This window comes from Prenolepis imparis, unplaced genomic scaffold, assembly GCF_030444845.1.
Source record: "Prenolepis imparis isolate NDT839.2.m4 unplaced genomic scaffold, iyPreImpa1.0 SCAF_4, whole genome shotgun sequence".
NCBI lineage: Eukaryota > Metazoa > Arthropoda > Insecta > Hymenoptera > Formicidae > Prenolepis > Prenolepis imparis.
Genome location: NW_028141162.1, coordinates 13,582,653 through 13,597,178, shown reverse-complemented (window position 1 = coordinate 13,597,178; position 14,526 = coordinate 13,582,653).

Below are 14,526 nucleotides of genomic sequence, written 5' to 3'. Positions count from 1 at the left end.
TGTCTGCATGGTACCAAAAGATTCTGTAATCAATGTAGTATTAAAATGTATAATCGATGAATTTTTGGCTCGTCTTAAAATATTGGAAATCGATACTTTTTACCGCTGACCTTATGCGACGTAAACTTATTTTATGTATATCAAGTTAAAAAATTTGTACGCTGGTGTCTGTTTGGTACCAAAAGATTCTGTAATCAATGTACTATTAAAATGTATAATCGATGAATTTTTGGCTCGTCTAAAAATATTGGAAATCGATACTTTTTACCTCTGACCCCATGCGCCGCAAACTTATTTTATGTTTATCATATTAAAAAATTTGTACGCTGGTGTCTGCTTGGTACCAAATAATTCTGTAACCAATGTAGTATTACAATGTATAATCGATGAATTTTTGGCTCGTCTTAAAATATTAGAAATCGATACTTTTTTACTGCTGACCCCATGCGCCGCAAGCTTATTTTATGTATATCAAGTTAAAAAATTTGTACGCTGGTGTCTGTTTGGTACCAAAAGATTCTGTAATCAATGTACTTTTAAAATGTATAATCGATGAATTTTTGGCTCGTCTTAAAATATTGGAAATCGATACTTTTTACCGCTGACCCCATGCGCCGCAAGCTTATTTTATGTATATCAAGTTAAAAAATTTGTACGTTGGTGTCTGTTTGGTACCAAATAATTCTGTAATCAATGTAGTATTAAAATGTATAATCGATGAATTTTTGGCTCGTCTTAAAATATTAGAAATCCATACTTTTTTACCGCTGACCCCATGCGCCGCAAGCTTATTTTATGTATATCAAGTTAAAAAATTTGTACGCTGGTGTCTGTTTGGTATCAAATGATTTTGTAATCAATGTACTATTAAAATGTATAATCGATGAATTTTTGGCTCGTCTTAAAATATTGGAAATTGATACTTTTTACCGCTGACCCCATGCGCCGCAAACTTATTTTATGTATATCATATTAAAAAATTTGTACGCTGGTGTCTGTTTGGTACCAAAAGATTCTGTAATCAATGTAGTATTACAATGTATAATCGATGAATTTTTGGCTCGTCTTAAAATATTAGAAATCGATACTTTTTTACCGCTGACCCTATGCGACGCATCCTTAATTTATGTATAGCAAATGAAAAAGTTTGTACGCTGTTGTCTGCTTGGTACCAAAAGATTCTGTAATCAATGTACTATTAAAATGTATAATCGATGAATTTTTGGCTCGTCTTAAAATATTGGAAATCGATACTTTTTACCGCTGACCCCATGCGCCGCAACCTCATTTTATGTTTATCATATTAAACAATTTGTACGCTGGTGTCTGCATGGTACCAAAAGATTCTGTAATCAATGTAGTATTACAATGTATAATCGATGAATTTTTGGCTCGTCTTAAAATATTGGAAATCGATACTTTTTACCGCTGACCCCATGCGCCGCAAGCTTATTTTATGTATATCAAGTTAAAAAATTTGTACGCTGGTGTCTGTTTGGTACCAAATAATTCTGTAATCAATGTAGTATTAAAATGTATAATCGATGAATTTTTGGCTCGTCTTAAAATATTAGAAATCCATACTTTTTTACCGCTGACCCCATGCGCCGCAAGCTTATTTTATGTATATCAAGTTAAAAAATTTGTACGCTGGTGTCTGTTTGGTATCAAATGATTTTGTAATCAATGTACTATTAAAATGTATAATCGATGAATTTTTGGCTCGTCTTAAAATATTGGAAATCGATACTTTTTACCGCTGACACCATGCGCCGCAACCTCATTTTATGTTTATCATATTAAACAATTTGTACGCTGGTGTCTGCATGGTACCAAAAGATTCTGTAATCAATGTAGTATTAAAATGTATAATCGATGAATTTTTGGCTCGTCTTAAAATATTGGAAATCGATACTTTTTACCGCTGACCTTATGCGACGTAAACTTATTTTATGTATATCAAGTTAAAAAATTTGTACGCTGGTGTCTGTTTGGTACCAAAAGATTCTGTAATCAATGTACTATTAAAATGTATAATCGATGAATTTTTGGCTCGTCTAAAAATATTGGAAATCGATACTTTTTACCTCTGACCCCATGCGCCGCAAACTTATTTTATGTTTATCATATTAAAAAATTTGTACGCTGGTGTCTGCTTGGTACCAAATAATTCTGTAACCAATGTAGTATTACAATGTATAATCGATGAATTTTTGGCTCGTCTTAAAATATTAGAAATCGATACTTTTTTACTGCTGACCCCATGCGCCGCAAGCTTATTTTATGTATATCAAGTTAAAAAATTTGTACGCTGGTGTCTGTTTGGTACCAAAAGATTCTGTAATCAATGTACTTTTAAAATGTATAATCGATGAATTTTTGGCTCGTCTTAAAATATTGGAAATCGATACTTTTTACCGCTGACCCCATGCGCCGCAAGCTTATTTTATGTATATCAAGTTAAAAAATTTGTACGTTGGTGTCTGTTTGGTACCAAATAATTCTGTAATCAATGTAGTATTAAAATGTATAATCGATGAATTTTTGGCTCGTCTTAAAATATTAGAAATCCATACTTTTTTACCGCTGACCCCATGCGCCGCAAGCTTATTTTATGTATATCAAGTTAAAAAATTTGTACGCTGGTGTCTGTTTGGTACCAAAAGATTCTGTAATCAATGTATTATTAAAATGTATAATCGATGAATTTTTGGCTCGTCTTAAAATATTGGAAATCGATACTTTTTACCGCTGACCCCATGCGCCGCAAGCTTATTTTATGTATATCAAGTTAAAAAATTTGTACGCTGGTGTCTGTTTGGTACCAAAAGATTCTGTAATCAATGTACTATTAAAATGTATAATCGATGAATTTTTGGCTCGTCTTAAAATATTGGAAATCGATACTTTTTACCGCTGACCCCATGCGCCGCAACCTTATTTGATGTTTATCATATTAAAAAATTTGTACGCTGGTGTCTGCTTGGTACCAAATAATTCTGTAACCAATGTAGTATTACAATGTATAATCGATGAATTTTTTGCTCGTCTTAAAATATTAGAAATCGATACTTTTTTACCGCTGATCCCATGCGACGCAATCTTATTTTATGTATATCAAGTTAAAAAATTTGTACGCTGTTGTCTGCTTGGTACCAAAAGATTCTGTAATCAATGTAGTATTACAATGTATAATCGATGAATTTTTGGCTCGTCTTAAAATATTAGAAATCGATACTTTTTTACCGCTGACCCTATGCGACGCATCCTTAATTTATGTATAGCAAATGAAAAAGTTTGTACGCTGTTGTCTGCTTGGTACCAAAAGATTCTGTAATCAATGTACTATTAAAATGTATAATCGATGAATTTTTGGCTCGTCTTAAAATATTAGAAATTGATACATTTATGCCGCTGACCCTATACGACGCATCCTTAATTAATGTATAGCAAATGAAAAAGTTTGTACGCTGTTGTCTGCTTGGTACCAAAAGATTCTGTAATCAATGTACTATTAAAATGTATAATCGATGAATTTTTGGCTCGTCTTAAAATATTAGAAATTGATACTTCTTTGACGCGGACCCTGTGCGACGCATACTTATTTTATGTTTACCATATTAAAAAATTTGTACGCTGGTGTCTGTTTGGTACCAAATAATTCTGTAATCAATGTAGTATTAAAATGTATAATCGATGAATTTTTGGCTCGTCTTAAAATATTAGAAATCGATACTTTTTTGACGCGGACCCTGTGCGACACATCCTTATTTTATGTTTATCGTATTAAAAAATTTGTACGCTGATGTCTGCATGGTTCCAAAAGATTCTGTAATCAATGTACTATTAAAATGTATAATCGATGAATTTTTGGCTCGTCTTAAAATATTGGAAATCGATACTTTTTACCGCTGACCCTATGCGACGTAAACTTATTTTATGTATATCAAGTTAAAAAATTTGTACGCTGGTGTCTGTTTGGTACCAAAAGATTCTGTAATCAATGTACTATTAAAATGTATAATCGATGAATTTTTGGCTCGTCTAAAAATATTGGAAATCGATACTTTTTACCTCTGACCCCATGCGCCGCAACCTTATTTTATGTTTATCATATTAAAAAATTTGTACGCTGGTGTCTGCTTGGTACCAAATAATTCTGTAACCAATGTAGTATTACAATGTATAATCGATGAATTTTTGGCACGTCTTAAAATATTAGAAATCGATACTTTTTTACTGCTGACCCCATGCGCCGCAAGCTTATTTTATGTATATCAAGTTAAAAAATTTGTACGCTGGTGTCTGTTTGGTATCAAATGATTCTGTAATCAATGTACTATTAAAATGTATAATCGATGAATTTTAACTCGTCTTAAAATATTGGAAATCGATACTTTTTACCGCTGACCCATGCGCCGCAACCTCATTTTATGTTTATCATATTAAAAAATTTGTACGCTGGTGTCTGCATGATACGAAAAGATTCTGTAATCAATGTACTATTAAAATGTATAATCGATGAATTTTTGGCTCGTCTTAAAATATTGGAAATCAATACTTTTTACCGCTGACCCTATGCGACGCAAGCTTATTTTATGTATATCAAGTTAAAAAATTTGTACGCTGGTGTCTTCTTGGTACCAAAAGATTCTGTAATCAATGTATTATTAAAATGTATAATCGATGAATTTTTGGCTCGTCTTAAAATATTGGAAATCGATACATTTTACCGCTGACCCCATGCGCCGCAAGCTTATTTTATGTATATCAAGTTAAAAAATTTGTACGCTGGTGTCTGCATGATACGAAAAGATTCTGTAATCAATGTAGTATTAGAATGTATAATCGATGAATTTTTGGCTCGTCTTAAAATATTAGAAATCGATACTTTTTTGACGCGGACCCTGTGCGACACATCCTTATTTTATGTTTATCGTATTAAAAAATTTGTACGCTGATGTCTGCATGGTTCCAAAAGATTCTGTAATCAATGTACTATTAAAATGTATAATCGATGAATTTTTGACTCGTCTTAAAATATTAGAAATCGATACTTTTTTGACGCGGACCCTGTGCGACACATACTTATTTTATGTTTATCGTATTAAAAAATTTCAACGCTGATGTCTGCATGGTTCCAAAAGATTCTGTAATCAATGTACTATTAAAATGTATAATCGATGAATTTTTGGCTCGTCTTAAAATATTAGAAATCGATACTTTTTTGACGCGGACCCTGTGCGACACATCCTTATTTTATGTTTATCGTATTAAAAAATTTGTACGCTGATGTCTGCATGGTTCCAAAGGATTCTGTAATCAATGTACTATTAAAATGTATAATCGATGAATTTTTGGCTCGTCTTAAAATATTGGAAATACTTTTTACCGCTGACCCCATGCGCCGCAACATTATTTTATGTTTATCATATTAAAAAATTTGTACGCTGGTGTCTGCTTGGTACCAAATAATTCTGTAACCAATGTAGTATTACAATGTATAATCGATGAATTTTTGGCTCGTCTTAAAATATTGGAAATCGATACTTTTTACCGCTGACCACATGCGCCGCAAGCTTATTTTATGTATATCAAGTTAAAAAATTTGTACGCTGGTGTCTGTTTGGTACCAAATAATTCTGTAATCAATGTAGTATTAAAATGTATAATCGATGAATTTTTGGCTAGTCTTAAAATATTAGAAATCCATACTTTTTTACCGCTGACCCCATGCGCCGCAAGCTTATTTTATGTATATCAAGTTAAAAAATTTGTACGCTGGTGTCTGTTTGGTATCAAATGATTTTGTAATCAATGTACTATTAAAATGTATAATCGATGAATTTTTGGCTCGTCTTAAAATATTGGAAATTGATACTTTTTACCGCTGACCCCATGCGCCGCAAACTTATTTTATGTATATCATATTAAAAAATTTGTACGCTGGTGTCTGTTTGGTACCAAATAATTCTGTAATCAATGTAGTATTAAAATGTATAATCGATGAATTTTTGGCTCGTCTTAAAATATTAGAAATCAATACTTTTTTGACGCGGACCCTGTGCGACACATCCTTATTTTATGTTTATCGTATTAAAAAATTTGTACGCTGATGTCTGCATGGTTCCAAAAGATTCTGTAATCAATGTACTATTAAAATGTATAATCGATGAATTTTTGGCTCGTCTTAAAATATTGGAAATCGATACTTTTTACCGCTGACCCCATGCGCCGCAACCTCATTTTATGTTTATCATATTAAACAATTTGTACGCTGGTGTCTGCATGGTACCAAAAGATTCTGTAATCAATGTAGTATTAAAATGTATAATCGATGAATTTTTGGCTCGTCTTAAAATATTGGAAAACGATACTTTTTACCGCTGACCTTATGCGACGTAAACTTATTTTATGTATATCAAGTTAAAAAATTTGTACGCTGGTGTCTGTTTGGTACCAAAAGATTCTGTAATCAATGTACTATTAAAATGTATAATCGATGAATTTTTGGCTCGTCTAAAAATATTGGAAATCGATACTTTTTACCTCTGACCCCATGCGCCGCAAACTTATTTTATGTTTATCATATTAAAAAATTTGTACGCTGGTGTCTGCTTGGTACCAAATAATTCTGTAACCAATGTAGTATTACAATGTATAATCGATGAATTTTTGGCTCGTCTTAAAATATAAGAAATCGATACTTTTTTACTGCTGACCCCATGCGCCGCAAGCTTATTTTATGTATATCAAGTTAAAAAATTTGTACGCTGGTGTCTGTTTGGTACCAAAAGATTCTGTAATCAATGTACTTTTAAAATGTATAATCGATGAATTTTTGGCTCGTCTTAAAATATTGGAAATCGATACTTTTTACCGCTGACCCCATGCGCCGCAAGCTTATTTTATGTATATCAAGTTAAAAAATTTGTACGTTGGTGTCTGTTTGGTACCAAATAATTCTGTAATCAATGTAGTATTAAAATGTATAATCGATGAATTTTTGGCTCGTCTTAAAATATTAGAAATCCATACTTTTTTACCGCTGACCCCATGCGCCGCAAGCTTATTTTATGTATATCAAGTTAAAAAATTTGTACGCTGGTGTCTGTTTGGTATCAAATGATTTTGTAATCAATGTACTATTAAAATGTATAATCGATGAATTTTTGGCTCGTCTTAAAATATTGGAAATTGATACTTTTTACCGCTGACCCCATGCGCCGCAAACTTATTTTATGTATATCATATTAAAAAATTTGTACGCTGGTGTCTGTTTGGTACCAAAAGATTCTGTAATCAATGTAGTATTACAATGTATAATCGATGAATTTTTGGCTCGTCTTAAAATATTAGAAATCGATACTTTTTTACCGCTGACCCTATGCGACGCATCCTTAATTTATGTATAGCAAATGAAAAAGTTTGTACGCTGTTGTCTGCTTGGTACCAAAAGATTCTGTAATCAATGTAGTATTACAATGTATAATCGATGAATTTTTGGCTCGTCTTAAAATATTGGAAATCGATACTTTTTACCGCTGACCCCATGCGCCGCAAGCGTATTTTATGAATATCAAGTTAAAAAATTTGTACGCTGGTGTCTGTTTGGTACCAAATAATTCTGTAATCAATGTAGTATTAAAATGTATAATCAATGAATTTTTGGCTCGTCTTAAAATATTAGAAATCCATACTTTTTTACCGCTGACCCCATGCGCCGCAAGCTTATTTTATGTATATCAAGTTAAAAAATTTGTACGCTGGTGTCTGTTTGGTATCAAATGATTTTGTAATCAATGTACTATTAAAATGTATAATCGATGAATTTTTGGCTCGTCTTAAAATATTGGAAATTGATACTTTTTACCGCTGACCCCATGCGCCGCAAACTTATTTTATGTATATCATATTAAAAAATTTGTACGCTGGTGTCTGTTTGGTACCAAATAATTCTGTAATCAATGTAGTATTAAAATGTATAATCGATGAATTTTTGGCTCGTCTTAAAATATTAGAAATCGATACTTTTTTGACGCGGACCCTGTGCGACACATCCTTATTTTATGTTTATCGTATTAAAAAATTTGTACGCTGATGTCTGCATGGTTCCAAAAGATTCTGTAATCAATGTACTATTAAAATGTATAATCGATGAATTTTTGGCTCGTCTTAAAATATTAGAAATCGATACTTTTTTGACGCGGACCCTGTGCGACACATACTTATTTTATGTTTATCGTATTAAAAAATTTGTACGCTGATGTCTGCATGGTTCCAAAAGATTCTGTAATCAATGTACTATTAAAATGTATAATCGATGAATTTTTGGCTCGTCTTAAAATATTAGAAATCGATACTTTTTTGACGCGGACCCTGTGCGACACATCCTTATTTTAGGTTTATCGTATTACAAAATTTGTACGCTGATGTCTGCATGGTTCCAAAAGATTCTGTAATCAATGTACTATTAAAATGTATAATCGATGAATTTTTGGCTCGTCTTAAAATATTGGAAATCGATACTTTTTACCGCTGACCCCATGCGCCGCAACATTATTTTATGTTTATCATATTAAAAAATTTGTACGCTGGTGTCTGCTTGGTACCAAATAATTCTGTAACCAATGTAGTATTACAATGTATAATCGATGAATTTTTGGCTCGTCTTAAAATATTGGAAATCGATACTTTTTACCGCTGACCCCATGCGTCGCAACCTCATTTTATGTTTATCATATTAAACAATTTGTACGCTGGTGTCTGCATGGTACCAAAAGATTCTGTAATCAATGTAGTATTAAAATGTATAATCGATGAATTTTTGGCTCGTCTTAAAATATTGGAAATCGATACTTTTTACCGCTGACCCTATGCGACGTAAACTTATTTTATGTATATCAAGTTAAAAAATTTGTACGCTGGTGTCTGCATGATACGAAAAGATTCTGTAATCAATGTACTATTAAAATGTATAATCGATGAATTTTTGGCTCGTCTTAAAATATTGGAAATCAATACTTTTTACCGCTGACCCTATGCGACGCAAGCTTATTTTATGTTTATCATATTAAAAAATTTGTACGCTGGTGTCTGCATGGTACCAAATAATTCTGTAACCAATGTAGTATTACAATGTATAATCGATGAATTTTTGGCTCGTCTTAAAATATTAGAAATTGATACATTTATGCCGCTGACCCTATGCGACGCATCCTTAATTTATGTACAGCAAATGAAAAAGTTTGTACGCTGTTGTCTGCTTGGTACCAAAAGATTCTGTAATCAATGTACTATTAAAATGTATAATCGATGAATTTTTGGCTCGTCTTAAAATATTGGAAATCGATACTTTTTACCGCTGACCCCATGCGTCGCAACATCATTTTATGTTTATCATATTAAACAATTTGTACGCTGGTGTCTGTTTGGTATCAAATGATTCTGTAATCAATGTACTATTAAAATGTATAATCGATGAATTTTTAGCTCGTCTTAAAATATTGGAAATCGATACTTTTTACCGCTGACCCATGCGCCGCAACCTCATTTTATGTTTATCATATTAAAAAATTTGTACGCTGGTGTCTGCATGATACGAAAAGATTCTGTAATCAATGTACTATTAAAATGTATAATCGATGAATTTTTGACTCGTCTTAAAATATTGGAAATCAATACTTTTTACCGCTGACCCCATGCGCCGCAAGCTTATTTTATGTATATCAAGTTAAAAAATTTGTACGCTGGTGTCTGTTTGGTACCAAAAGATTCTGTAATCAATGTACTTTTAAAATGTATAATCGATGAATTTTTGGCTCGTCTTAAAATATTGGAAATCGATACTTTTTACCGCTGACCCCATGCGCCGCAAGCTTATTTTATGTATATCAAGTTAAAAAATTTGTACGCTGGTGTCTGTTTGATATCAAATGATTCTGTAATCAATGTACAATTAAAATGTATAATCGATGAATTTTTGGCTCGTCTTAAAATAATAGAAATTGATACATTTATGCCGCTGACCCTATGCGACGCATCCTTAATTTATGTACAGCAAATGAAAAAGTTTGTACGCTGTTGTCTGCTTGGTACCAAAAGATTCTGTAATCAATGTACTATTAAAATGTATAATCGATGAATTTTTGGCTCGTCTTAAAATATTAGAAATTGATACATTTATGCCGCTGACCCTATGCGACGCATCCTTAATTTATGTATAGCAAATGAAAAAGTTTGTACGCTGTTGTCTGCTTGGTACCAAAAGATTCTGTAATCAATGTACTATTAAAATGTATAATCGATGAATTTTTGGCTCGTCTTAAAATATTAGAAATTGATACTTCTTTGACGCGGACCCTGTGCGACGCATACTTATTTTATGTTTACCATATTAAAAAATTTGTACGCTGGTGTCTGTTTGGTACCAAATAATTCTGTAATCAATGTAGTATTAAAATGTATAATCGATGAATTTTTGGCTCGTCTTAAAATATTAGAAATCGATACTTTTTTGACGCGGACCCTGTGCGACACATCCTTATTTTATGTTTATCGTATTAAAAAATTTGTACGCTGATGTCTGCATGGTTCCAAAAGATTCTGTAATCAATGTACTATTAAAATGTATAATCGATGAATTTTTGGCTCGTCTTAAAATATTGGAAATCGATACTTTTTACCGCTGACCCTATGCGACGTAAACTTATTTTATGTATATCAAGTTAAAAAATTTGTACGCTGGTGTCTGTTTGGTACCAAAAGATTCTGTAATCAATGTACTATTAAAATGTATAATCGATGAATTTTTGGCTCGTCTAAAAATATTGGAAATCGATACTTTTTACCTCTGACCCCATGCGCCGCAACCTTATTTTATGTTTATCATATTAAAAAATTTGTACGCTGGTGTCTGCTTGGTACCAAATAATTCTGTAACCAATGTAGTATTACAATGTATAATCGATGAATTTTTGGCTCGTCTTAAAATATTAGAAATCGATACTTTTTTACTGCTGACCCTATGCGACGCAAACTTATTTTATATATATCAAGTTAAAAAATTTGTACGCTGGTGTCTGTTTGGTACCAAAAGATTCTGTAATCAATGTACTATTAAAATGTATAATCGATGAATTTTTGGCTCGTCTTAAAATATTGGAAATCGAAACTTGTTACCGCTGACCACATGCGCCGCAACCTTATTTTATGTTTATCATATTAAAAAATTTGTACGCTGGTGTCTGCATGATACGAAAAGATTGTGTAATCAATGTACTATTAAAATGTATAATCGATGAATTTTTGGCTCGTCTTAAAATATTGGAAATCAATACTTTTTACCGCTGACCCTATGCGACGCAAGCTTATTTTATGTATATCAAGTTAAAAAATTTGTACGCTGGTGTCTGCTTGGTACAAAAAGATTCTGTAATCAATGTATTATTAAAATGTATAATCGATGAATTTTTGGCTCGTCTTAAAATATTAGAAATCCATACTTTTTTACCGCTGACCCTATGCGACGCAACCTTATTTTATGTATATCAAGTTAAAAAATTTGTACGCTGGTGTCTGTTTGGTACCAAATAATTCTGTAATCAATGTAGTATTAAAATGTATAATCGATGAATTTTTGGCTCGTCTCAAAATATTAGAAATCGATACTTTTTTACCGCTGACCACATGCGCCGCAAGCTTATTTTATGTATATCAAGTTAAAAAATTTGTACGCTGGTGTCTGTTTGGTACCAAATGATTCTGTAATCAATGTAGTATTAAAATGTATAATCGATGAATTTTTGGCTCGTCTTAAAATATTAGAAATCGATACTTTTTTACCGCTGACCCCATGCGCCGCAAGCTTATTTTATGTATATCAAGTTAAAAAATTTGTACGCTGGTGTCTGTTTGGAATCAAATGATTCTGTAATCAACGTACTATTAAAATGTATAATCGATGAATTTTTGGCTCGTCTTAAAATATTGGAAATCGATACTTTTTACCGCTGACCCCATGCGCCGCAACCTTATTTTATGTTTATCATATTAAAAAATTTGTACGCTGGTGTCTGCTTGTTACCAAATAATTCTGTAACCAATGTAGTATTGCAATGTATAATCGATGAATTTTTGGCTCGTCTTAAAATATTAGAAATCGATACTTTTTTACCGCTGACCCCATGCGCCGCAAGCTTATTTTATGTATATAAAGTTAAAAAATTTGTACGCTGGTGTCTGTTTGGTATCAAATGATTCTGTAATCAATGTACTATTAAAATGTATAATCGATGAATTTTTGGCTCGTCTTAAAATATTGGAAATCGATACTTTTTACCGCTGACCCCATGCGCCGCAACCTCATTTTATGTTTATCATATTAAAAAATTTGTACGCTGGTGTCTGCATGATACGAAAAGATTGTGTAATCAATGTACTATTAAAATGTATAATCGATGAATTTTTGGCTCGTCTTAAAATATTGGAAATCAATACTTTTTACCGCTGACCCTATGCGACGCAAGCTTATTTTATGTATATCAAGTTAAAAAATTTGTACGCTGGTGTCTGCTTGGTACAAAAAGATTCTGTAATCAATGTATTATTAAAATGTATAATCGATGAATTTTTGGCTCGTCTTAAAATATTAGAAATCCATACTTTTTTACCGCTGACCCTATGCGACGCAACCTTATTTTATGTATATCAAGTTAAAAAATTTGTACGCTGGTGTCTGTTTGGTACCAAATAATTCTGTAATCAATGTAGTATTAAAATGTATAATCGATGAATTTTTGGCTCGTCTCAAAATATTAGAAATCGATACTTTTTTACCGCTGACCACATGCGCCGCAAGCTTATTTTATGTATATCAAGTTAAAAAATTTGTACGCTGGTGTCTGTTTGGTACCAAATGATTCTGTAATCAATGTAGTATTAAAATGTATAATCGATGAATTTTTGGCTCGTCTTAAAATATTAGAAATCGATACTTTTTTACCGCTGACCCCATGCGCCGCAAGCTTATTTTATGTATATCAAGTTAAAAAATTTGTACGCTGGTGTCTGTTTGGAATCAAATGATTCTGTAATCAACGTACTATTAAAATGTATAATCGATGAATTTTTGGCTCGTCTTAAAATATTGGAAATCGATACTTTTTACCGCTGACCCCATGCGCCGCAACCTTATTTTATGTTTATCATATTAAAAAATTTGTACGCTGGTGTCTGCTTGTTACCAAATAATTCTGTAACCAATGTAGTATTGCAATGTATAATCGATGAATTTTTGGCTCGTCTTAAAATATTAGAAATCGATACTTTTTTACCGCTGACCCCATGCGCCGCAAGCTTATTTTATGTATATAAAGTTAAAAAATTTGTACGCTGGTGTCTGTTTGGTATCAAATGATTCTGTAATCAATGTACTATTAAAATGTATAATCGATGAATTTTTGGCTCGTCTTAAAATATTGGAAATCGATACTTTTTACCGCTGACCCCATGCGCCGCAACCTCATTTTATGTTTATCATATTAAAAAATTTGTACGCTGGTGTCTGCATGATACGAAAAGATTCTGTAATCAATGTACTATTAAAATGTATAATCGATGAATTTTTGGCTCGTCTTAAAATATTGGAAATCGATACTTTTTACCGCTGACCCTATGCGACGCATCCTTATTTTATGTATATCATATTAAAAAATTTGTACGCTGGTGTCTGCATGGTACCAAAAGATTTTGTAATCAATGTACTATTAAAATGTATAATCGATGAATTTTTGGCTCGTCTTAAAATATTAGAAATGGATACTTTTTTGCCGCTGACCCTATGCGACGCACCCTTATTTTATGTATATCATATTAAAAAATTTGTACGCTGGTGTCTTTTTTAGAAAAAGACTAGAATAACACAAGCGCGCGCGTTATGCCATTCCTCGATTTTATTAAAAAAAGTATGATGTATTTAATTAGAGTCACAAATATATTTCGTCCGACACTTTTCGATAATCTTGATATAATTCGAATTCCGAATGCGCGGTAGAAATGAGTTTCGACATATATTACCGCGATATATGCATATAGTCACGCATAATTCGTAATAATGTGCAGACAATGTACTGTTAAAATATATTTAAGATTAATTTTTTACACGTTTTAAAATATTCATAATTAAAATTTTTAAGCCGCAAATCCCATACTGCGCGGATTCATTTTACGTATATTAGATCAAAAAGTTTTTAGGCTGGCATGCTTATGGTACCATCATATTGTGCAGATAATATACTATTGAAATATATAATAGAATAATTTTTGGCTCGTTTTAAAATATTCAGAATTAAAATTTTTAACCGCAAACCCCATACGGCGCGGATTCATTTTACGTATATTAGATCAAAAAGTTTGTAGACTGGTATGCTGATGGTACCATCATATTGTGCAGATAATGTACTGTTGAAATATATAAAAGAATAATTTTTGGCTCGTTTTAAAATATTGGAAATTAAAATTTTTAAA